The sequence below is a fragment of the Parasteatoda tepidariorum genome, chromosome 4 (assembly GCF_982258835.1).
Source record: "Parasteatoda tepidariorum strain Cologne lab strain chromosome 4, Ptep-v5.0, whole genome shotgun sequence".
Taxonomy (NCBI): Eukaryota; Metazoa; Arthropoda; class Arachnida; order Araneae; family Theridiidae; genus Parasteatoda; species Parasteatoda tepidariorum.
This window is the reverse complement of record NC_141758.1, coordinates 42,966,918-42,993,708: the sequence shown is the minus strand read 5'-3', so window position 1 is coordinate 42,993,708 and position 26,791 is coordinate 42,966,918. Positions and strand designations below refer to the sequence as shown.

Here is a 26,791-nt window from a genome sequence, read left to right as displayed (position 1 = left end):
GAAACTGGTTAATTATTTACTTTGTAATATTCAACCATTTCAAAACATAAAATATATATGATCGTTTACTTTTTTTTACTGTTTTTCTTTTTTGTTTTAATTTCAACTATTTTGAAAATCAAGAGGGAAGAACGGTTTATGTATATTTTTCTCAAAAAAGGACTAATGGATTGCTATCTTTATATATCTATCTATATATATATATATATATATATATATATATATATATATATATATATATATATATATATATATATATATATATATATATATATATATATATCGCTGAACAACCGACCCAATTTTATGGGTTTACGACTACCGATGCTCAACTCCGTAGCCGTGTAATTTTGAACCCAATCCGGAATAGAAGGGAACTCCTTGTTCGAGTTTTGGCAGAAATTTGCCTTCGTGGAGGACTTTTTGATGAAGCTAACCCGCATTTGCGTTACATGGAGAGGAAGACCACGAGAACCTCCCACGGTTAGCCTGACGGCAAGGGGACTCTAACCCATGATCCGTCTACCACTGAGGATATTTCACGTTAGCACTGTGGACGGTGCAAGCCGGATGCGGAATTCGTATCGACTGGGATTCGAACCCGGTTCGCCTCATTGGAAGGCGAACGCTCTATACCCTGAGCCATCGCGGCTCTTGGTTTGCTATCTTGTGCATTTTGAGGACAACTAAGTTTTCTCAAATGAGAAACTTGGAAAATCAGTTCTCCCCGAGAGTTATTATACAGTGAGGATAAGCAGTGTGGGAGAAAAACGGTTTCTATCCATGAGTAAACGAGACGAACAAAGAAAAGTATAATGAAGCAGACGACAAAAAGAATAGTGAAGAAGTAATGATTGGGGAGAAAAAAACGGTTCTCGCCCAATCTGATTTTCAAATTTGATTTTTTTTAAACTCCAAAATTTTTTAATTTTGTTTTGAAATTTTTAGGGGATGTAAATAAATGCTTGTGACGTTCGTGTATCGTTTTATTTTTACAAATTCAACCAAATTCATTCGAATTCATTCCTAAAAGTTCTCAAACCTTGAAATTCGTTTTCGTGAGAATTAGATTTCACGGACATAAACCGTACCTTTCCCCTTAATCTTCATTTATGTGAAAATCACATTTCAAAATTACATTTTTATTATAAAAATTTACATTTTATTGTCAAAAATTACATTTTTATTATCAATTACAAAATACTTCTCAGAAATTTACTTTTTTTAACAGAAATAAATAATTTGAAACACCAGCGTCTTAAAATTATTCGTTTTCAAAACTGTGCGTGCAGTAATAAGTGAAAAAAAACTGAAACTTTAGGTGGTTGTTTTGAGGTTGATCGTTGTAAAAAAATACTCTGAGTTAGAAAATGCTATTATGTTTTGCACCAAAAATAACCTCGTCAATAAATCTCATCTACATCTCATAAAATCCCCTCATATATAGATCAGCAATACCTTTAGTTGAAATTGAGTGAAATTATTCACACTTCAAATATACTTTTTTTGCTTGAAGTGTAGAAAAAATTACATAAATACCTCGAAAACAACCTCTCTAAGCTCTTTGCTCTGAAATAGATTTCTATGAACCTCAAAACAACTTCAAGTGAGAATAAAACAACTTCATTCACTTTGATTATAAATCCTGGTCGGTTGAGTTTTTTAAGTTTGTTCTTAAAGACAACTTTAAACAAACCTCAGATCAATCTTTTCATTTTAAAACATCCTTAAATAAACCTCAAAAGCACCCTAAAATTCAGTAAGAGCTGATTCTTTTCTTTTTTTAAAAATTTTGTATAAAATATATATTTTTCATTGTAAAATTTTCTTTCACATAAAAATTCAGTCTGGTCTAAGTCATCCAAGTATTTAAATTATCGCTACAAAAATCTGAAGTAATCATTCGCAGTTGCCAGATACGAGACGCATAAACTTTAATCTATTTGACAGCAAGCTAGTTATATTTAGCTCTTAAAATAACGTCTTTAATAATTGTTATTAATGTTCATTCATAAATTACTGGATTTCTTTGTGTAACATGAAGCTTCGGTGTTATAAAAGTATAAAAGGTGAAGAATTTACGGCCTATTTTTATTTCCTGGAAACTTGAAACAATAGAGTAAAATGATTTTGAAACACTACATCATAGGCATGAAATGTTTCAATTTGTTCTTTATCGTTTGCAATAATTTGCAACTTTGGAAAAATATATTTTGTTCAAACGAACTTTTTCCAAATTAAGCTGTGTAAGAAATATTTTTGTCAGATTTAATACAACATTGCTGCTCAGAAAAAAAAAATGGTAAAACTACCGTATGGTAAGGCGATTTCTGGTAAAAAATATACATATAATTTTGGCTAATAAGACCAAAATAAATTGTGAACTATTTATTTGGTTATTTTTTCGGTCACATTTTCGGGAAATTCGGTTTTTCAAAATTTCACCAAATTTTATCACACATTATAAAACCATATTTAATTGTTAATTTTTTACTGAAATCATTAACAAAGCTCTTCGACTAAAATTGCAGTCATTTTGGTGTTCTTATAGAGCCAGAAACATGGTAAAGTTTACTATAGTAAACTAGCGTGTTTCTGGCTCTATAGGAACAGCAACAAAAAAAACTCTGCAATTTTAGCCGAAGCGCTTTAGTTTTGACCCTAGCAGTTTTGACCTTAGTTTCTTTCTCAGTTTGAATATAAAAATATCTTATATTTTTCTTGATATTTTTAATTTCTTTTTTATTCAAAAAGTGTGTTAAAATACCTGCAAAATTTTTATTTTTTTAAAAACACATTTATTGAAATTTGAAACAATGGTGACAAAATTATCGGTAATTTTTTTTAGAAAATACCATCTGTTTTTAAAAGTCATCTTTTTCATCTGTATTATTTTGAAATCCATGAGGCTTCGGTCGAATAATCTTAGCAATAACTTTATAACGTTGCAAAACATATTTTATTCTAATGAATATATTCAGAATAAGGTGTTTTATAAATATTTTTGTTATATTCAATATTGACATCTGAAACAGTTATACAGTTACAGTTATACAAAATTATTTTTAAATACGTGAAGCCTATCGGTCAAACCACTACAAAAATAAAATATATTTATCGTTTGAATCGTTTTCGTTTTTTTTATCGTTTGAAAAATTTGAAACTTTATAACATATTTTATTCAAATGGACTTTATTTAACTGCGATTAAGAATTATTTTGCTAATTTTAAAGCAGCTAAATTACTAAAGATAAAAATTCATCTAATTAATACCATCCGGCATAAGTTTACGTTGCACGGCAGAATATTTTTTCTTTACTTTAAAACACTCGTTCTAACCCAAGCTAAATGTTATTTTTCATTTCTCAAATATTTATTTTTAAAGAACATCTTACTTATACTCGATTTTTCAAATTTTTTACAAAATCAATATTTATCATTGTGTTTTTATGACTTTTTTCCCCAAAGAAAGTGAAGCAAAAATGAGCTCAACCTCTCTTTCAGCTGAGCATTTTCCTAGTGTTGGTGCGTGTATTATGAGAACTGCTATTGCGTGATGTAAATCGTAATGTACCATGTCAACGATTTAGTTGGGGGGCCTAAACACCAGAGATTATTATGCACTAAACGAGCATACCTAATGGATTCAATATCCGGTCAAAAGATGTCACTTTTTTTCGATTACTTCACTGATGATAGTAGAAATATTCTGTGGCCATCCATGGTCAATATCTAGAATCTTTTGCCATTTAGATTGGATTTTCAATTTATTGTCTCAAATTTTTGGTAGTGTGATTTATTCTTTTCTGTTAAAAGATCTTTAAATTTACATGGGCCAAGAATAGTAATAATTGGTATCTTATAGAGTTGCCTAGTTCTTGAATGCAGAGCATTTATTCTACACTGGTTATCATAAATTAAGGAAAAATCACAAAAATAGCGATAACTCTTTCAAAAGTAAGCCAAACCGTGCAAAATTTGCATATGTTGTCCACTAAGAGTAGCTGAGTAAAATTGCAATATGCAAATTAGTGGCGCTGCACTCGGCTTACGTCATCTGCCTGGAGCATAAAAGTCCAAGTTTGAGAGAAAGCACACAAATTTTACTGTGATTGCGACATTGAAAATCTGAGATAGCCAATTCGTAATAATGACCTCTAGGCATCATTTGCCTGAAGAACTACGATGGAGAGCCATCGGGAGACTAGAGGCAGGGCAGAGTCAATCAGAAGTGGCCAGATGGCTAAATGTGAGTCCATCTGTGGTTCATAGACTTTGGAGGCAATTTCAAACCACAGATTCGGCATCTAGGAGGTTCAGTCAAGGACGGCCAACTGTTACGACCAGTGCCGATGACCGATATTTGACATTAAGTGCACGCAGGAATAGAACCGCTACTCCGACACATCTTAGATCCTCTCTTGCTGCAGCCACCGGAAGGTTGGTGTCAACGTCAACTGTGCGCAGAAGGCTCCACGAAGGTGGTCTGTATGCGAGACGACCAGCCATTTGCGTGCCGCTCACATCACGCCATAGGAGAGACCGTTTGCAGTGGGCCCGACAACATGTCCACTGGACGTCAGATCAATGGAGGCCTGTTCTCTTTACGGATGAGTCCAGGTTTAGTCTAGAAAGTGACAGTAGACGTTATTTGATATGGAGAGAACCTGGGACCCGTTATCATCCATCAAACATCCGTGAAAGAGATGCATACGGAAGAGGCAGTGTCTGTGTTTGGGGAGGCATATCCTTAGGAGGGCGCACATACCTCCATGTCTTTCCAAGGGGAACCGTGAATGCTCAGGTTTATCGAGACAACATCCTTGATGCTTATGTGCGCCCATATGCCAGGGCAATTGGTGATTGCTTCCTGTTACAGGACGATAATGCAAGACCACACAGAGCTCGCATTGTTGATGATTATCTTCAACAGGAAACAATTACTCGCATGGAGTGGCCAGCTCGATCCCCGGACTTGAATCCTATCGAGCACGTTTGGGATGCTCTAGGGAGGCGTGTATCTGCCATCAATCCGCCCCCTCAGACCCTTGCCACGCTTGCAACTGCTTTACAAGAGCAATGGCTCTCACTTCCTATTGAACTGATAGACCGCATAATTGAAAGCATTACACATCGCTGTTTGTGCTGTATTGCTTCTAGAGGCAATCATATTCCATATTAAAGGTACTTTTTCTATTGCAAACCGATACTTCCAATTTGTTTATTTTATACATGTGCTAATTTCTATACTACTATTAATGTCTGATAATTTCTTTTTATGTTGTTTAATACCTTACTATGTGTTGTATATTGTGGGTAAGTTTCATAAAATTCCATGTGTAATTTCTTGAGTTATCGCGATTTTTGTGAATTTTCCTTAATTTATGATAACCAGTGTATATTGTTTGATGTGGTAGATGCGTTCTTAATGACTTTTTGTCTGCGGAAAATATTTTTTTGGTAAATATTTTTTTGGTTTCGCGTTTTATCCTGTTTCCGAGATTTTTTAATCAATATTTGATACAAATAGTGATATTTTTTACACCGAGAAAAAATGTATAGTCGAAACAACCAGAAAATGGTAAAATTTACCGTGTTTCTGGCTCTGTGGGTACACCAAAAGGCTCTGTAATTTTTACCTAAGCACTTTGGTAATGATTTTAATAAACTTGACAACAAATTAAGGTTTTTGTAATATGTGATAAAATTTAGTAAATGTTGTACAATTTGGAAAATTTATCATAATATCTTACAACATGGTATAAAAACTATTTATTCGGTTCAATTTACTCTTCAGATTTGGTATTTTCACTAAATGTGAGTTAGAAAGGACTATAGTTCAGACTTTCCTGTAAACTGTTGCCATAACAAATGGAAAAATTGCTAAATGAATGGTTTAAATAACGTATATTTTCGCTTTATTATCCTGAGTTATAGTTCTTTTTTTTCACCAGAAATGCAATTACCATACATACGATAATTTTACCAGAATTGTTTTTCTTTGTGTATAAGTCGCAGTAATTTTTCTACTTTGCACGATTTTGCACGTGCTGTTTTCTTTCAGAGTATGTTCTCAACTAAAAAGGTAATTTTGCTTGAGAATTCTTCCTCCACCCATGGTAAAATCTGCAATACTGTAATTAATGCGGTTGCTTAAACTTTAAAAAAATTCAATCTGTAGATAGTTTTCAAATCTGGCCTAAATTTTAGAAAGTAAAATGGGTTAAAAATATATCTGAACTAGGCTTCAAGTAATGATTATAGCCTCGCGAATGAGCTCGTTCCAAAGTATAATACATTTATTTTGTATTCTTATTTTATGTTTCTTAACTTTTTTTCGGTATAATATGCTGTCAGAAGCATTCAATTTCTGCGATTTATGAATCAATATTTTTCTAACTTTATTTTTATTAACGTTACTATATCTGTGCGATTTTTCTTCACATAATATATAGCGCATGCGCGTTTTTTTACAATTTTTTCTTTTGAATATTGTCATTTTTTCTCATTTTTACCATTTTTTTTATATAATATATTACCGATGTGAATAGATAATATAAATGTTGATTCTAAAATCAGACACAGATTTCTAATGACATCGAAATTAAGTATGTGACATAACTCAAAGTCGTTAGCTTATACCTTCTCCAAGAATTATTTTACATATCACCATAAAGATTTGTGGCATATGAATTCTTATTAAGCGCAATATTTCTAAAACGCGGAGAGATTAATTAAATCCGTCGTTACTAGCTTTGCCTCAATCAGCCTAATGAATCCGAAATAATCGAATAATTATTTACAACGTAGTTTCCTGCATTCGACAGTAGTAGAAATTGAAAAATTTCGTCTGATTTCCATCAGCTCCTCTGCCAGATAGAGCACTCAATATCTAATTATCAGCATAAGCCCATCCCCAAACTTCTTTAGAAAAAGAAAAATCGTCGAAACGCAAACTTTCCCCTAAATTGGTTTCTTAATGGCAGAACTCCGGCATTGCAAATATTCGCTATCGGGGTAGAAAGATTCCCAATCTTATGCTTCCATTGCTTTTCCTCATCATCAAGATTTTCTTGATGGAAAAGGATGAAGATGAAGACGAAAAAGAAAAGGAAAAAAAAAGATGAAGTTATTAAGCCAATTCTTAGACGAATGTATGTTCGTAATGTCAATGAAGGAAGAAAAAAAAAGAACCTGCAAGGAAAGAAAAAAAAAGTAGTGTATATTTATATTTAGCATAACGAAACGATTCTGAAAAGATCTTTCCTTGCCAGCAAGGTGTGTAAAAGTCAGATGAACTTTCGACTGCGTTCATAACTCTTAGAAGTTAAGTAGTGAGGTACCTGCTTTTTCAAAATGTCCCCCTTAATTGCTTTTTTCATTCCTTCCATCTATTGCTAAGAGATTTGGCTTGGCGCGTCTACACCCAAATTGTAAGAAATGAGAGACAGAAAGGCAGGATGGCAATAAGAAGATCTGTTTTTTGGCGGTGTTTGGGTACCTAAAAGGGATATTTTGCCATAAGGCTTTTAAGCAGTGCAATTAAAGTAGGAATTACGTTTTTCTGCAACATTTCTTTCTTTAAAAGAAGGAATAAATGTTCTTCGAAGGAAAAAAAAGAGAAACTAACAGATCTCAGGAAAAACAGTTATTCAAAATGGGTAAATGAAAAAAAAATCGATATTTTTAGAGCAGCTTTTTTTATAGTTTAAATGTGCATCTTTATTTTCTTCAGGAAATATATTTAATAATGTTTTTTTTTTTAATTTCATACAATTAACAATAATAATAGGTACATTTACACATATAATACAATATGCATTTACACTTATTATATGCATATTTACTTTGACGTACGAAGTACTTTACTTTAGTATGACATATTTACATTTTACTTAATTTACTACGCACGTATACATTTAAAATGTAATAACTAGGGTGATTTAGAGCAGCTGTTTCCAAATGGTGTTCCTCAGAACCCTAAGGTTCCGTAAATTTTTGTTCTTTTCTTGCAATAATTCAAGTGCAATTTTTGCAATATTCAAGTGCAATTTTTGCAATAATTCAAGCGCAATTTTTTAAATATGCGTTTCTTGCTGTTAGGAACAATTGGTTGGAAAGGCACAAATGTCGCATAATTTTTTGATCAGAAGGGGTTTCTTTTTCCTTAATAAAAACCGCCTATTGCTTCTTGGTTGCTTTATCGTTTCGAAATCAAATTGACTAATAAATACACAGCGCCTTGAACCGCAAACAATCAATTTTAAAAACAATACTTTTTTTTCTTCACTTTCTCCTTTTAGAAGTTATCTTGTATCTTTATGTTTTCACGGTCTAGTAAAGGATCACCCTTTTCTTGATTTATTTTATTTAAAGAACAGATTTGTTGCGTAAGGTAATGTCATAAGATAATGTCGTCAGTTTATCAATCTAACTTCCGCCGCATTATTGGTTCGCTTCTTGCATGCTAATAGATTCTGGCATACGTCACCGCTTCTTCCTGATTGGTCCTAATCTTATGTTCATCTGTTTGGGTGGCTGTTTCGCTATTCTGTCAGAATGATGTTATTTTCTGATAGTGTCAATGCGTAGCGTCAAAGCGGAAGAGTTATTGTTGTTCTGTGCAGGAGTTATCTCCATTTCTCGACATTTTCATCAAAAAGCATTTTTGTTCGCTTCAATTCTTATATTCTGCAATTTTTTTTTCTTCAAATTGTGAATTCAGCGTTGTGTCTATTTATCGTTTGGAACTGTTGTCTTTTTTAAGTTTAAGCAATATTTTTAAATAAGCATTTATTTATTTTTTTATTTAAGAAAAATCACATTTTAGTACTTTTTTAGTATTTCATATAGTATTTTTAACTAAGTAATTTAAAAATAAATTTTAATAGAGGTTGTTTATAAATGATATCACATTTTTTTCTCCATTCAATACTACCCCTTACAAAAAAAAATAAGGTGATTTTGAGGTTGAGTGATGAAAAAAATACACCTGACGTCGAAAATAAGATTATATTTTGCACCAAATATAACCTCATTTATACCTCATAAAATCAACCTCATATGTAAATCAGAAATAATTTTAGTTTAATTATTCACACCTCAAATATACGTATTTGCTAGAAGTGTGGAAAAATTAATCCGTGCACCTCAAAATCAACCTCCCTAACCTGGGTTGCTTTAAGGAAGATTTCCATCAACTTCAAAACAACCTCAGGTGTGAATAAAACAGCTTCATACACCTTGATTATACACCTTGGGAGGTTGATCTTTTAAGGTTGTTTTTAAAATCAAATTCGAATAAACCTCAAATCAACTTTGACACCTCGAAAATACCTTAAATATCTGTCAGAGTGTCTCTACCTCCTCCATTTATTACAAAGTGTACCCCTATTTATCACAAAGTAATGTCGATGTACACTAGATAATAGATATATTTTTGCAGATCAGAAACAAAGTACCACCCTAAGGTTCATATTTCAAATTTTATTTCAAGTCTTAACGAGGCTTTTTAAGTACAATTGTGATTATAACAATAAAGATTATATGTGCAATTTGCAGTTTGTTCTACTATAACAACAAAACTTATTTTTCAATTGTTTTTCAAGACTATGAAAGCAAAAAATTCATTAATAAGCAACTTATTGGATCAACATTAACATAAACTTGACTTCCTCTAGGGCAGCGTTTCTTAACCTTTTTGATACAATGGACCCCTTTTAAAATTTTTTAAGAAGTCATGGACCACCCCCCTGAGAGAAAAAAAATTGCAAAAAACATCAATTTTTATTATTTTATTTATTTTAGCATTTAATTTTATTATTTCAATAGTATTCAAAATATTTAAAATTAAAATTTTTAGTCTGAAGGTTGTTGCTGCTTTTCCTTAAATAATAAATTGAATAGAGGGATGGTTTTCGACAAAGCAACGCGCATAACATGTTCAACATTCAATCGATAACGATGTTTTGCTTTTATTGTCACAACTGTGGAAAGTCCGGCTTCGTTAAGATACACTGTAGCTAACGAAATTATAGCTGAAATCGCTCGCTTTACAAGCAATGGGTAGGCTTCTTTCACAGAAGACAAAGTGTCCGAGTGTTTTTGAATCGAAATCCATTTTTAGCAAGGACTTTGTTCTAAGATCTATAAGCTCATCTTTGGCAAGGTTCATATCATCGATACAGTCAATATCACAAGGAAAAGGATGACGAATCCACAACTCATCTTTTATCTTTATCTCATCCAATTTAAAATATTTTTTCAATGAAACTTGAAGTACTTCCAGGTGCTCACAGATTTCATTTTTAAGTTATTCAGTAACAAATTATCTTGCCAAGATCCATTTTCAGAAAGCACTTCGTCCAACATTTAAAAGTTTGCATATATCTCATTTGGAATTCTATTTTTTTCAAAGTGGCATCTTCAATTAGAATGCTTGTAATTTCTCAGTTGCATCCATAATGGTATATCGGATCCTTGGATTAAAAGACTTATATTGTTCATGCGGTTAAAATTATCTGCCAGGTAAGCCAATTTATAGGTAAAATCCTTTTTGTTTAAATATTCGAAGAAAAAGTTATCTTTTTCTTCTAGAACAAGTGATAATTCGATCTTCAACATGAAAAATTGTTTCAAAACCTGCTCTCGTGACAGCCAGCGCAATTCCGTGTGGTACAGAAGTACCTCATGCTCTGCGTCCATTTCTTGACACAGCGTTTTAAAGAGACGAGGATTAAGAGCTCTACGTCTAATAAAATTTACAGTTTTAATAACTTTTGATAATGCTTCTTTTAAGCTGGTTGGAAGCTCATGTTTATGTAAAAAACAATGAGTAACAAGAACATTAGGAGACTTTTTTTTTACCAACAGGGCAGAACCAGATTTATTGCCAAGCATCACAGGTGCTTCATCTGTACGAAGTGAATGAAGTTTTTCTTTCCAGCCGAAGTCTTGTTTGGTAAAGGAAACATTTAACATTGCAAAAACATCAACTGCCTTTGTAGTTTGCAAAAGAGACTCACAAAATAAGAATTCTTCTTTGATAGTATCAAGAGACACGTAACGAACAAAAACAAGAAGTTGAGTATAATTCGTGATATCTGTAGTTTCACCCACTTGCATACTAAAGGGAAATGGCGATACTTTCAATTCATCGATGATCTTTTTCAAGATATTGCAAGAAATTTCAACTATTCTTGAATGTGTCACATCATTTGAAAATGGAATTGCCTCAAGTTTTTTTTCTCTGTTCCAATCTACAAACTAATTCAACCATCTCCAGCGCACATGGCTTAATTAACGTCTCTCCAATAGTATGCGGTTTCTTGCTTTTAGCAATATGATATGCAGCTTTGAGAGATGCCTCAGCCAGAGGTTTTTGTGGAATACCAAATCCAAGCTTGTCTAATGTTCCAGATTTCAAAAACTAGACTTTCTTCTTAAAAAAAAATCTAGCTCTAGTAACCTGAACAAGGTGTCAAATGTACGTAGCTTGATAGAGGATAATAAAAATAGTACAGCGGACGTCATCAGGGGGTTGGTCCTGATGGTGCAAACTGAAAGTGCAGGATGTTAAAAATATGACAGGGATATTTAAGGGCTGTGTGCAGTCCGTACTGAATTTGGGGTATCTCGATCACCTAGTTTCAAATATGTATGTATTTTCACCTTCTAGAAAGAAAAAAAGATAAATGCTATTTAAATATTATTGATCCAAACGTTTTAAAAATTAGGAGTAGTCGGTGGACCCCCAAAATATGACCCATGGACCCCTAAGGGGTCCATGAACCACAGGTTAAGAAACACTGCTCTAGGGCTATTTGGGATAAACTAAAAAGCATTTTACGTTACGTGATGAGGAAATCCACAGAAACTTTCTCTGCTCCCTTAACTCGAATATATATTATCCGTAAGCTACTGAAAATATTATTTACCAGCAACGTGGACAATGCAACATTATGGACAAGTATGCAAATTTATCACCTATCACCATAACTTGAACATGGGTCACCTCATATGAAAGCTGGAGCTCTATCTTTCAAACTACCCCGACAATCCTTTTAATTTATCCAAATTTTAAAAGTAATGATTATCCAATTGACATTTAATTAACGTTTTTATATATATATTTTTTTTACCGGTACAAAAAAAAGAAAAACACAAAAATATTTATGATATTCATGTCCGGATTCAAATGTCGTAGAAAAAAGAAAACAACTGTCATTAATAAATAAACTTCCCTGTCATTATAGTCAAAACAAAGAATCATTGAATATCTTTCATGGTGTAGAAAACAGAATGATTCAGCCAAACAATTTATAAATGTTTCGCCTATTCTCTTTCGCATTTTACTAAAATATCTTAAATCTAATTTTGATTAGCAAGCATACAATGATAAATGCACTTATAAAAGGCAATTATGTGTTCCTACAGAGTCCATGAAATGCTTTGCATTAGCCCCAAAGACATCAAAACAAAACGTTGGCACACAGTATTCAGAATTTGAAAAGAAAAGAAAAAAAAGAATACGGATTAAAACAGCGAAGTCATTGTTCCCTCTTCTGCCGTAAGCGCCATCTATCAATTAATTGTCGTAGTGCTCAAAAGCATCCGAATGTACTCTCTACAGATTAATTTTTAGGATTTTAAAAAAAAAAAAAAAAAAAAAGAACTTCTCGAATTCATCCTTCGACTGTAAAGTGCTTCAATGTCGCATAAAGAGGTGACGAAACTATTATAGAATAAGTTCTTGTGTTGGCGTGTTTTGTTTTGTGTTTAAAAACTGGCAGAACTTCTTTGTGGAGAAGATAAAAATATTGCTTTTGGACTGTTTGTTCTGGAGGGTTCTCAACTCAAGTGCCTTATTGAAAGTTTATTTGAGAAATGAAGGATTGTTTCTGTTTCTACTCCATCCTAACCTTTCTATACAGATTAACAAAGATCTTTTATTTAAGATAAATGAATATTGAGTAGCTTTTTTTTTCTCTATCTTTATCTCAATCTTCTATCTCATCTTATTTTTTTCCCTGTTCAATAAAAGAGAAAGAAATTTTGACCGAATAATTAATCTTTATTTAATATTTTTGGTGTACAACAATGAGTGATATCTTTTTACTATTTAGTGCAATATTATTTTTTCTCTCCTTGAGACGTAGAAAAATTTGATATTAAACGCATAAATAATTATACAGGGAGCGTAGCGTTTTTCAAAGGTGCTTATTTTCGATTTTTAAAAGCCCTTAAAGGTGCTTTTTTCATTGGGTGTTATTTAAAAAGTGCTTAATTTGCCTTTTTTCAAAATGAGATTTTTCCTTTGCTATGTTGATTTTCACTTCGAATTTTGCAAAAAGACACAGTTCGCATTGTTTTATTCAACGTTTTCACAATTAATTCAACACCCAATCTATTTTCGGCTTATTGTCAGTCCGCAGCGTATGAAAACGCCATTCGTTTTACATGATTCAAAAGTTCATGATTTTTGACAAAAACAATGCCAAAAGTTTTTTTTTTTTTTTTTTTTTGACATGACGCTTAAAACAAGATAAAACCGTCGATCGTCTAAAACTTTCCAACCCTGCCTAATTATGATATTTTTTTAAACCGCTAAAAATATTTTTTCAGTGATTAAAAGGTACTTATTTTTTGTTGAATAATTTGGCTACTCACCCTGTTATATTTAATTAGTGTTATGCTAAAAATAACTAATTTCCTGTAGAAAATAATTGAAATACTAATTATATAAGCTAATGTTTGATGTAGTAAAATTACCATAACTAATGCTACATATGCACAGGAGTTATCAAATGTTTTTTTTTCCGTATTTTTACAGCACCATTATCAATTGTTTACTAACAGTTTCGGTCCAGTTATTGAAATAGATCTTTCTATTGTTGGACGTGAAATGTTTTCTTTGTCAGTAAAGAAAGGTGTCGTTTGTGAAGGAAGAATTTTAATTAAGATCGAGTATATTCCCTTTGGCTAAACTGTAAATGAAAAATTGCTCGAAATTATGTAATCAGTTGCAGAACTCTGCTAATGCATTTTCTTCTATGAATACATTTTCTTATAAAACAAATAAAAATTTTATTTAATAATTTCCATATATAATTTTTACTTCTGTGAGTTATTTGTATTATTGTATGCATTTGCGGAAATTTTCAATAAACCTATCGTTCTTCGTAAGAAATAACATTCAGTCTGTCTATCATTAATTGTTCTTTTAACTTATCGCTGAATATTAATCCATATAAGTTGCTTAATTAAATAATTTAATTAGGGTTAAAAAAACGCTATGTCTTTCTTGTATGAATAGTTATTCAAATCATCATTAATCTTTGTTAGTTACACAATTTAATTATTTAACCTTAGCTGAAAAAAAAAAAACTTTATTCCAAATGTGATTGTTTATTCTTCTTATCACTAAAGATTAATTCATGTTAGTAACAATATTAAATTATTTTTCTAAATATTAAAAAGTTCAACTTTTCTGAATGCTTTTCAGCAAAGCATTGTTCATTCTATATTAATTTATATTAGTTACCCAAACAAATTAATGAATCTTAATCGAAAAAAGAAGAAATGTTTAGTCTTTCCTGATTTAATTGCTTGCTTACTCAACTTATCACTAAATATTAATTTATAACTTATCATTATCACTAAATATTATAAATTCTCAACTTATCACTAAATATTAATTCTATTAAATAAATATTAATTCAGAATAGTTTCACTTCTGAATTATTTAATCGAGCTTGAAATGCGAGCTTGAGCAAGCATTGATCTTCAAATAATCATTACTATTATCATCTCATTTTAGTTACATAAATATATTATTTTATTGATCTTTGTTAAAAAAAAAAAATAAACGCTTATATTAGGTGTTGATTGTTTATTCAACTTATCACTAAGTATCCATATTAGTAACGTAATCCATATTGCAATTAAATGACATATTCTAGATATTAAAAAGTTCAATTTATTTCTCTGGAAATTCCTTTCTAAGAGTAGAATTGCTTATTCTACTTACCTTTAAATATCATTATAATTAAATATTAAAATAGGTTCACAATAAATTATTGACTCTGTAAGAAGTATATAGTCTTTATTGTGTTAATTGTTTATTCAACTTAACATTAATCATTAATTTGTACTAGTTGCACAATTAAAGTATTCAATCTAGATAGGAAGGAGAAAAAAACGTTTGCTCTTTCCTGTGTCGATTGTTTATTCAACTTAACGCAATTAAATTATGGTGTTGGTGCAATGAATCACAAATTTGTTGAGCTTTGAAATTCATTAAACAGGAATTGTTCATGCACCTTTCTCTACCTTCAAAGCACATGTGTGCCAAATAAAGCTAGGTATAAAAAATAAAAAAAAATGGCAAATGGAAGGTTATTTTTCCACCCACTACCCCCTTCTCATTTTGACAGGAACTGAGGATAGAACACATTTGCTGCGTCATCGAACACCTTTGCATGCAAGGAAGGGGAAAAAAAATAAAAAAAATGAAGGCTATTTTTTTTTAATATCGCACGGTGCATAGCCTGCGCGTGAGGTAGGCCGACAAACCCTGTTCAAAAGAATGGGAATGTGCTCTTCCGCAGATTGGGTACAGCCGGTTGAACCCACGTGGAAGATACGAAAGTGGAAGCTTGGGGAACAGCTTTCTCTGAACCTTTTGCGTTTAAAAAAGTCACTTTTATAGTCTATTTAGGAAAGATCAAGAAGGTTCAAAAGAGGTCAGTTTACGGAGCTTTCTACCACAATTGAAGAAAGATCAAGTTATTTATCTGCGGCTGGTGGAAGAAAAAAAAAAAAAAGAATTCGATTGTGTTCAGAACAATACTCAGGGTTATTTAATATTCATACACGTGTTTATAACAAGGATTGTTTTTTTTTTATTTCCCTAGTATTTTTTTATTTAAGGGCTTTTTCTTTTAAATTTAATGTATTAAAAATCTGTCAATTTATTTCTCTAAATTGTATGGTTATGAAATTCCTTCCCCTCGTTCATATCTCAAAATGTAATAATTGCTCCAATATAAATTTTTATTTTTTTTATAAATGAAGTAAATGTTAATTAAAATATATCTCTAACATTTGTTTGCTTAAGAGTTGCTTTTATTTATTTTTTTTTCCTGGAGAGCATCCTAATTTATAAACATTTAATTCCGTCAACAGTAGTTACGGGGCTTTGTACACTATAACTAAAATAATATGTATATATTTTTAGGAATAATGAGTAGTGAGAGAAAAATATGTACTAACTATACATTTGAAATTATTTATAACTTTAACATTTAAAATGATCTCTAACTTTAACATTTAAAATAATTCATAAATTCATACTAATTCTTATAATGTGATTATATATTTAAGGTATCCGACTACCTTCGGGACAAAATTTTTGAAAAATAAATATTTTTCACAACATTATTGCAATTTATATTGTATATTAATTTAAATAAACATATTTAATAGAGAAAATTTTAATATACAGGAAATTTTTTGTTTAAAGAGTATTTTTTAGATAATTTTAATGAAAATAACTCATTAACGGAAAACACTCTACACAAAAAACTATTGTACATGCAGCTATCAAACTTTTTGAGCCGTTTCGTATAACCCTCTGAAGTGTTATGAACCTCAACTTAAATGATAGCATGAAATTAAAAAAATTTATGGAGTGTTAAGCATATTTTTCCATTTTTTTTCACATTTTCTTCACATTATCTACTGCAAAATATCTCATAAAACAAAAAATAATACAGTTATCTGATTTCTGGAGGTCTGTTACATAACCACCAATACAAGAAACAATCTCTGAAAGTTTGAAGACAAATTTATTATAATTAGTTGAGTTATCTTGTTTTCCGTAGACAAAAAACAGCAAAATTGTCATTTTGAGAAAAACACAATTAAAGTTTATAATTACATTTTTTCTAAAAACTATGAATGGTTGTCAGTAGGAAGTTATTATATTTTATAGGGGGCACATTCCTTCACACATTTTCTTAGTTTTATTTAACGTAGCGATATTTTAACGTATTATTTAGCGATATTTTAAAGTATTTAGTGAATAACATCAAAAGTCTACTACTTATAAAGCATTTAACACAGGAACAATTTTTTATTAAACAACCATCTTACTGTATTTTCACACTTTAATATATATGTCTAAATATAGTTTTTATTAAATATTTTTTATAATATTTATAATAGCTCAAATCTAGAATTTTCTTCTAAATGCAATTTGTTATCATATCAAACCGGACAACATAATGAAGCTAATATCACCATTAGGATCTCAATATCAATTAATCGATTGCCACACAGATTGTTTTTATCCAAAGGCATCAGTTCTTTATTGACATCCATAGAAATCGATAATTTTGAAGAGCTTGAAGTAATAGATTCATCTGCTTTACACAATTTTGAATAAATGGTATAATCAACTTTACTCAAATCACTGCTTTTGGTGGCATGTTGATTACCGTAATATTTACGTTTCTTAGATCGAGAAGTACGTCCTTTACCCATTTCAATAAATTCATCAAAATAAATAACAAATTTTTTTGAAAGAAATCAATAAATTTCTTCAAAACAAATCAAAATCAAGATATAGAAAGTACGCTTCAAATGTAAACAAACTATCAGAAAATATGCTAACTTTTCATGTTACCCACAAACAGTAACCACGAAACGCAAAATCTAATTGAAATATAATTCAGATTATTAGCCGTGAGTTTAAGAGCTTTTAAAAATTAAATATCTAAGAAAAATAAACACACAAATAGAAATGGAACCGAAACTATTACCTACTACCGGCTTCATTTTTGTAATTTCCGGTAAGTTGGACAGCTGTCATCTGTTACTAAAATAGCTATAACTAAAGTTCTGCTAGACGTGCATTCAAAAACAAAACAGTTTTTAAAACTAGAAAAATTGGGCATTATTATAAAGCAATAAAATAAAAAAGTGATTTTTTGTGAAAATCCTCTTTTTTAAGGTAGTCGGATACCTTAAGATGAGATAGTTCATTTTTCCTTTTGGTTCTGTATTTTTTAAGATTGGAGTAATATCAATAGGGAATAGGCATATTAAATACCAGTTCTTTCTAACCTGAAATTGTATACTTTTTGTACTTATTCTCTCGGATCAATATTCTTTCTGTGATTCTTGAATAATGTTTTAGAGTCTTAATTAATTTTTTCGCATTAGGTATAATAATCACTCATCTACGTTAACTCTAGTACCCACTTTTTACTTCATCAAAATATGTTTATGTTTTCCCACTGTTTGCTTTTAAATATTCCTCTTTTTATTAATTAATCTATTGATTAATCGATTTTTGAAACTTGACGATAAGAAGTTGTCAGGATAGGATTTTACTTGTATTAGTTATTTTTTATTAAAGTATTTGTTAATGTATATATATCATGAAGAATGTTCGTATAAGTTTAAATTTCTGATAGATTTTATATAATCATCGATTTTATATAATCATCATAAGCATCGGGTTCTGAAAGATATTGATTTATTTACCATACATCACATTATGATAGATAGACAAACAAATAAGTTTGTCAAGAAAATAAACTATTAACACAGATACAATATCAAAAATAGCTTTGGTTTAATTTTCCCTCAATATAATATTTTATTAATTCATTAACTTTTGTAAAAGCTTTAATGTTTTTTTACATTCTATTTCTCTTAATAAATTTCAAAAACAACCAATAAACAAAAAATTTTCAATACCACACTTTTTATTTAGATTTTAGGTAGATCTAAATATTATACTCATCAACTTTATAAATGTATGTCATCATTATATTAGCAAAAACCAAAATTTTTCTTTCTTCTCAAATTAGATATAAAATTTTTTTGAGAATTAAATTCACTTAATAGAAAATCCTCTTAAATTGGCCATTCATATTTTTTTTTGTACTGTTTAAGTAATCAATAAGTTAATTTTGATTCTTAGTAAGCATAATGATTTACCACTTTAAGATTAGTGTTTATTCGCTATTTATTAAATATTTCGTCAACAATGGCAATAACAGAAACATAATTTCAAATCTGTAATTTATATAGTATTAAATTAATCAATCGAAGTTTAACTCACCAATCCGTCTTTAAAAAAAGTTCTTTTGTCAGAAGGAGATGATACGATTGACTTAGGCATATTTTAGTTCTCGAATATTCTCGATCAGATAACCTATAGCTTTTTTCTTTTTGTAAATAAGATGTTTCATTTATATACTTTATATTTCAAACTCTCAAATATCATACATACGTTTCCAAAAGATGATACATACAAAATCAGAAATGACAATTATCACATATAAAAATCAGTTATTTATTCGTCACAAAAAGTCGTATGCTATTTTATAAGCTTAGAAATATCGTTTGCTGGTCAATTTAATTAATTTGTTAACTATCGTTTTCTACGAGTTAATGAATTTGTTGGCATCATAAAATCTCTTTACATATTTATCTAAAATACAAAATCGTCTGCATCATTTAAATTTCTCACACGGTTACAAATCTCCACTTTACATTCTCAGGAAGAAAAAAAAAGAAGCAAAATTACGTTGCTTTTTTTCGAACATTTTTCTTTTTATGGCTTTGGGAAGGGACGGATTCCGTTATCTCCAGTCATAAATATCTCTGCTTTCTTTTGACGATGATTTTTCTCTTTTTAGTGAGACAAACATTGCTCGTTTTCATCAACGAGTTGAACCTGCTAAAAGGAGTAGATTTTTAAAATTATAATTCTAAAATATTCTGTTCATCATTCGATATTTTTTTTTTTACCAAATTACTTAAGAATTTAAACGTGATTTTTTAATTATTGTCGTGTTTTACTATTTATATAATATTTCATATTTGCGATTTTCCAAAATGTATCTTAAATAAAGAATCCCAGAGGCGATTATGTCTTCAAGTGTGAAATTTCCTAGAAAACTAACGAAAATATCATTTTAAAAGAGCTCTTTTTAATATTCAGTCAAAATTCAGTATAACTCGTCACTAGGATATTCCCTAATCACATTAATAAGCACTCGTTTTCTCCAAAATGGTGCCCACTTTTTATTTCGGAAAAAAAATCAGTTTTCTTATAAGAAAAATCTTAATAGAATCAGTGATAAAACTGTATAAAATAAAAATTTCAGCTGTAAAATTACAGTTAATAGTTCGGTTATGCTGTTGCCGTAGCAGTGACAGGGTGTGTAGCGTCTTTAAAAAGTGCTTAAAGGTGCTTATTTTCGATTTTTGAAAGTTCTTAAAGGTGCTTTTTTCATTGAGTGTTTTTTAAAAGTGCTTAATTTTCCCTTTTTTTCAAAGTGAAATTTTTCCTTTACTATGTTGATTTTCGCTTCGAATTATGCAAAAAGACACAGTTCACATTATTCTATTCAACGTTTTCACAATTAATTCAACCCAATCTATTTCGGCGTATTGTCAGTCCGTATCGTATAAAAACACCATTCGTTATACATGATTCAAAATTTCATGATTTTTGACAATTGTCAAAAACAATGCCAAAAAGTTTTTTTTTTTTGACATGACGGTTAAACAAGATAAAACCGTCAATTGTCAAAAACTTTCCAACCCTGCCTAATTATGATATTTTTTTTAAGTGCTTAAAAATATTATTTGAGTGCTTAAAAGGTGCTTATTTTTTGTTGAATAATTTGACTAAGCACCCTGAATGACTATAGTTTTAAGTTAGAGTTTCGGCAATACGTGTTAAATAACATATTCCTTTAAATATTTTTTTAGACTCCAGTTTCTTGATAAACTTGTAAATTATACTATATATATTTATTGTTATTTTTTATTACACTTTTAATATCTATGGTCTTATCATAATATTATTTAGCTAAAATCTTGTTTGAGCATGTAATTTCAGAGGTAGCTAGCGAAAATATTCCAAAACAACGCTCTTTTTCTTCGAAAGTTAACACACCAACTCGTCACAAGAATATTCCCTTATCACATTAACAAACATTACTCGTTTTCTCCAAATTGGCGCCCACTTCATGTTTCAGAAAAATCAGTTCTCTTAATAGAAAATCTTCTTCACCTCATTTTTCTTACCTCTTCTTACTTTTTATTTTAACTTTTCTTTTTCTTCGCGGGTTTCGAGTTACGCAGTTGCCAGACGTAAACCGCACCAGGACAGAGTTCTTTCTTGTAGGTAGTGTTACCTCCTTCCTTCGCCACCCCCGATAACCTCGACTGGAGCGTGTGTTTGCATTGCGGTCTGCTCGCCTTTCCACCAAGAGGAAGGAAATGGAAGGAAAAAAAAGAAGGTAGTGTGAAGATTCCAGGTGGTGGGAAAGCTCTTGTTTCTCATGTGTGTACATTTCGACCATTGGTTTTGGAAAATGCATGGACTATTTCTGTTTTACTTGATAATGTAGATTATGATAATGCGTTCCTTCTCGGAATTTTCAAAATTAAAATTGCTTCTTTTTCAACGTTCCAGTTTTCTAAATACTGAACGTGAAATATTGAATGCAGGTGCTGAACAAATTTCCAATACTCTCGAATGCAGAAAATGTTCGTTTTCAATGTTTTTTGCAATGCATATTGGTTTTTTAAGATAGAACAAGATATTTATCTTAGGGGAGATTTTTTTTTTTTTTTTTAAATTTAGAATTGTTTGCTAGTTATGTCTTGTTGTTTATTTTTAGAATCGTTGTACAAATATTTTTTTGTGTATTAAATATCAGATAAAAATTAATTGAATTGCTCAATAATAGCGCCTTCTAATTGGCTAAAGCTCTTACGTACCATAGTACTTTGTACCTTTGAAAAAAAATGGACGTGATGGAATTAAACCTCCAATACATTGAACAGTTTTTGAAAATTCTTTTTAATTTGTAAAAACATTAGTTTGACATGAAGAAATTGGATAGACTATGTTTGCTAATGTTTTGATTTCATTAAAATTCGTTTATGTTTCACACTGCCTTTTCCGCCAACACATTTGAATTCGAAAAGCTAAGAAAAAGACCTTTGGTCATAGATTAAATCAATTAATAGCCTATACACGGATTTCTTAACTTTCCTTGGCGAAAACTATGTTAACGTATACGTACACATGCACAACACTCGCATTTTTGATTTCTTGGTAAACGGAGGTGTCCTGTGGGGCTTAGCCCTGCAGCCACACCCTCCTTGCCATTTTCCAAATTTATTATATGATAATGTATATTTATATTAAAATTTAAGATTAATCTTTACTTTGGAGCTATTTAATTTTATAAATAAATTAATTGTTATTTATCAAATTTGATTCTTCACTATATTTGTTTAGCGTCACACTTTGGGTAGCAGAATTATTAAACGAATGGATACGAATAATTTCCTGCAATGATTCATCAACTTTCTTCAGCTAGTGTTAATCATCACCTTCAGGATAAATATTCCTTAATATTGCAATCCTCCAATTAATGGTAAATCATGCAACTTCTTAAGTCAACATCTCCAAACACCATGCAATACTTTTCTTGACATGAACATAACCCACCCCGCTATCTTCAAATTGCAAATATTCTTAAACATAAGCTTAATTTTTTTTCGGATTTTACATTGAAAAAGATTTGTTCTTAAAAAAGCTTTTTAGTGAAAAATCATTTTACTCCTACTATTTCCTTTTGCCAAAAAACTCATTATTTTTATATTCTTATTTATAATGTAAAAAAAATGTCATGTTCCTATTCTTCTAATTCATGAAGAATGATATTGCATACTTTTTTTTATATTTAATGAAAACATGATAACTACCACAATATTTACTTTAATTACAACTTATCATGACTTCATTCTTCTCTTTAAAGAGGACATGATCATGTTTCTATTCTTTGCTTTAATTTATACGTATCAATTGCCTTTCCCTTCCTTTCATAAAATGAGATTATGTTACTTTTATACTTTTTGGTGGAAACATGATCAGTATCGTGTTCTTTTCTTTATTTCAAAATGTTCTCTCCTTATTTCTTTAATGAAATTTGATCATGACTCTGAACTTCTCCTTAATCCGATACATAGAATATATATTTCATCTAATATATTATCTACTTCAGTGCTTCGCAACCTTTGTATCGCGGCAAACCGGTTAACATTTGATGTTTTTTTCCGCTGAAGGGACGTTGATTTTTAATTGTTAAGATTGTTTTGATTTAACAATTTTAATTTAATAATTTTAATTTTGTAGTATTTAAACATAATTTGAGCATAAAATAGCAAATTTGCTGGTATTGCCAATTGCATTAGTTACAACAACACATAAAATACAATTTTGATGCGGCTTAATGTGACATCCGTGAGCTTCCTGTTTATCTCTCGTCTATTGAAATCGTACAAACCCGATAAAAATACACCACAGAAGGAAAAAAAATTGATATATTTTTTTCTCCCAATGGCAGGCACTGAATTTGAATCTTTGCCTATGAAGATGCCGGAATTAATACTTATTTAGCGTTACCCAGTGGGCACCTGTGAACCAAAGTCACAGAGGCGAGCAACGTTGCCCACGCCACACTGCCGTTTATAGGGTGGGCCACATTCACACATCACACACAACAGAGGGCAGCACAAAGAGAGAAAGAAGATCATCGACGCCCAGAGCGGGATTCGAACCCGCTGCCAATGGCTTCGCAATCAGGCGTGCTAACCTCTCTGCCACCTGGCCGGCAAATGGAAATATTTTAATGTTCTAATGGCAGCCCGGTACCACTCGAACCATAGATCGGTATCGGTCTGTGGCCAATGGGTTGGGACCACTAATCTACATAAATTTTTTGGTATTGTGCATTTATTACATGCTATATCTATATCTTAATTTTAAACTCAATATTATTATATTATATTAAATAATATAAGTTATGTTAATTGATATGAAAATTTTTTTTTAATGTTTTCTACCTCTTAAATAGAAAACAATTAAAAATAAATCAAGTTAGGAAATGTTTTGAACTTTATAAATTTTCTACTACGGTTTTTTAAGGATTTATTTTAAATTCAAATGAATATTTTCAATTCCTTAAATAGAAAGCAATTACAAATAATTCCAGTTATTTGAAAAATGTTCTGAACAATATAGGTTTTAAACAAAACCGTTATATATGCGATTAAACAACGTTTTTGTTATTCATTTGTAAATAAATTGTTGTTTGTTTTTCTTAAAAATATGTAAAAAAAAAGAAATTATTGCAGGAATTACATTTGAGGGAATATTAAATTAAACAAAAAAATCCGTTTTTCATTTTAATAAAAAAAATTTATAATATTTATTCTTATTACAATTTTAATATAATTAAACAATAGATTATCTTGTTTTTGCTTAACTCATTATCCAAAAATGTTCCACAAATACTTTTGAAAACGTTTTGTAATTAAACTTTAACTCCATTGGGATTAAAAAGAGTCATTATTTTTAAATTTGTTTATCATTTACATCCAGTCTTTAAATAAATAAATATCTTCATATTCCAAACTTTTCCCGTTAAAGATGAGAGTTGTTATTTATCCCATTGTATAAATAGATTAAACTTTTTAGTATTCTTTTCTATTCATATTATTTTTTCACGCACAAGGAATTATAAAAATCTTTCAAAACTGTAAACAATGTTAGAAATTTATTGTTTCTTTGCAGAAATAAGTAATTACTTCATTTTGCCTTTTGTTTTTGAATTAGTTTTGCAAAAATTATAAATTTGGTAAAAATAATTAGGTGTTTTTCCATTTTACTTCGTAAGAAATCCCCGAACAATTATTAATGCTTATGTTTAACTCTCTCCATAAATTTTTCATTTGAGCTATAAAAAGTATTTTAGATATGCTACAAACCCATTTAGTGTCTTAGGATTGTGGTGCAATAGTTTTTTTTAGAAAATTTTGTCCTGCATAATCAAAAATTGGTGTCCATATGCTGTTGTGGTATGTTTTATGATTATAGTTTTAATCATGGAAAAACTGAATTATCAAACTCGATTTATTAGGTATAAGATATAAAATAAAACAAACCTTCCAGTAATATAATACACACTTGAAAGTAAATAAACAAAATATCAAATTTTCACTTCTTTCTTGAATCCTCTATCGACTTCCAAAAAGATCATATTCTTTTAACTATCTTGACTAGCCTGCCACCTAGTGTGGTTTCCAAGAACTGTTTGAGTCTCCAAATTAGGACTAAATGCAAATTACAGCATAGATACGAATCTGAATAATATTATGAAGCAAAATTTTATTTGTCCTCATACGAGGCCCATATGCTTGAGAGGGTTAATTATTATGGTAATTAGATATAATTGATATTGTGGATAATAGGTATTATGTGTTGTGGTTCTGGGTGCCTATTATAGGTTTGGTTTCTTTAGGAACCCTAAAACGATAAGTTCCAATCGTTTAATCCTATAACAAAATTCTAAATAAAAGTCAATATTCAGGTAACTCAATTTAATGAACTTTAGATAACATTGTCCCAAGCTTCTCTTCCCAAATTTTATTAAATACTACAGGATGTTAAATTGGTACTATTTATTATCTTATTTATTACTTACTATGTATTACGGATACCATTATTGTGTATCTGAAACGAAAATTGTCTCGCTTGTAAATTAGTTGCTAATAAATTAGATCTAATTTTGCATTGAATCGTATTTTAGTTTTATCTTAATAATATGCTTAACATAGTTAAATTCATATTTTGTTTTTATATTTGAAAACTGTATACTTGGGCAAAGTGCGAAATTTCCACTCGACAGCTCGCCATTGGCGACTAAATATTTAGGACTTGCTACTAAGTGACGAAGTGTGACTCTTAAGAGGCTAAGTTTGACTCTGTACCCGAGTAAGTGACACAGTTTGGTACTAAGACTACCAGAACCATTGAATGGAGCCATTGATTGGAACCACTGGAACCATTGAATGGTTCCAATATAACCACCTATGCCAAACTTGTCTTAATATTACTTTACAATGAACGTATTTCAATTTTCAAGTTTTTGTTATTATAAAGTTCTTAAGAAGTTCTTTGTTAACATTTTATAAGTTATTTTTCGTGAAAATAATGGTGATTAATTCTGGCTAGTATTAGAAATGAAATTTCATGTGCTGTACTAGGGGTAATATTTTTATTCCATTTGTAGAATGTTTATAATCTAATTCAGAATTTTTTAAGAAATTTTAATTCATCTATTTCCTTTATTGTATGCAAGAGTAAACTCAATAATAATAAACTTTTTAAAGTTTAAATACAAATCAGAATAAATAGGAATTATCGAGTTAAAGAAAAGCATAAACTGATAATTGCTGCACTGGCTCTAAGCTATATTCGAGAAAAACTCATAAAAAGGTTTTATTTTTCCTCTCAATTCTTTCCATCAAATTAAAAAATCTTGCAAAACAATAGGTCTTATTGTTTTTAATACAATAACTTCAATGTCATGTCTTTTAATCCTAACATAATCAAAACAGAATACGCAGTGCATGAGCTTAACACATAAAGTCCCCTTTTGCTAGCACAAATGTAAACTTTTAACGAAAAATAAAAATTTTTGGCATGGCTATTTCTACAAATTAAGAAAAATATTTAAGGTATTGTAATATGTTTGTATTTAATTTAAATAACTAATGTCTAGTATCAATCATTTTAATTTTTTTTTCTTTAAAATAAGTACCCGGAATTCGTACCCCGTAAAGTTTGCTGGAAATGTTGTATTGTCCTATAGTTACTTTATTTTACAGCAATATTGACATCAAAAAA

The 26,791-nt window shown here is 30.2% G+C and overlaps 1 protein-coding gene across 21 annotated transcripts in view; it reads left to right on the top strand.

Annotated features, from left to right (window-relative positions):
* The window catches only part of LOC107436679 (RNA-binding protein Musashi homolog Rbp6), a 480,532-nt gene that overhangs the window by 35,493 nt on the left and 418,248 nt on the right, over positions 1-26,791 (top strand). The gene's annotated exons all lie outside the window — the stretch shown is intronic.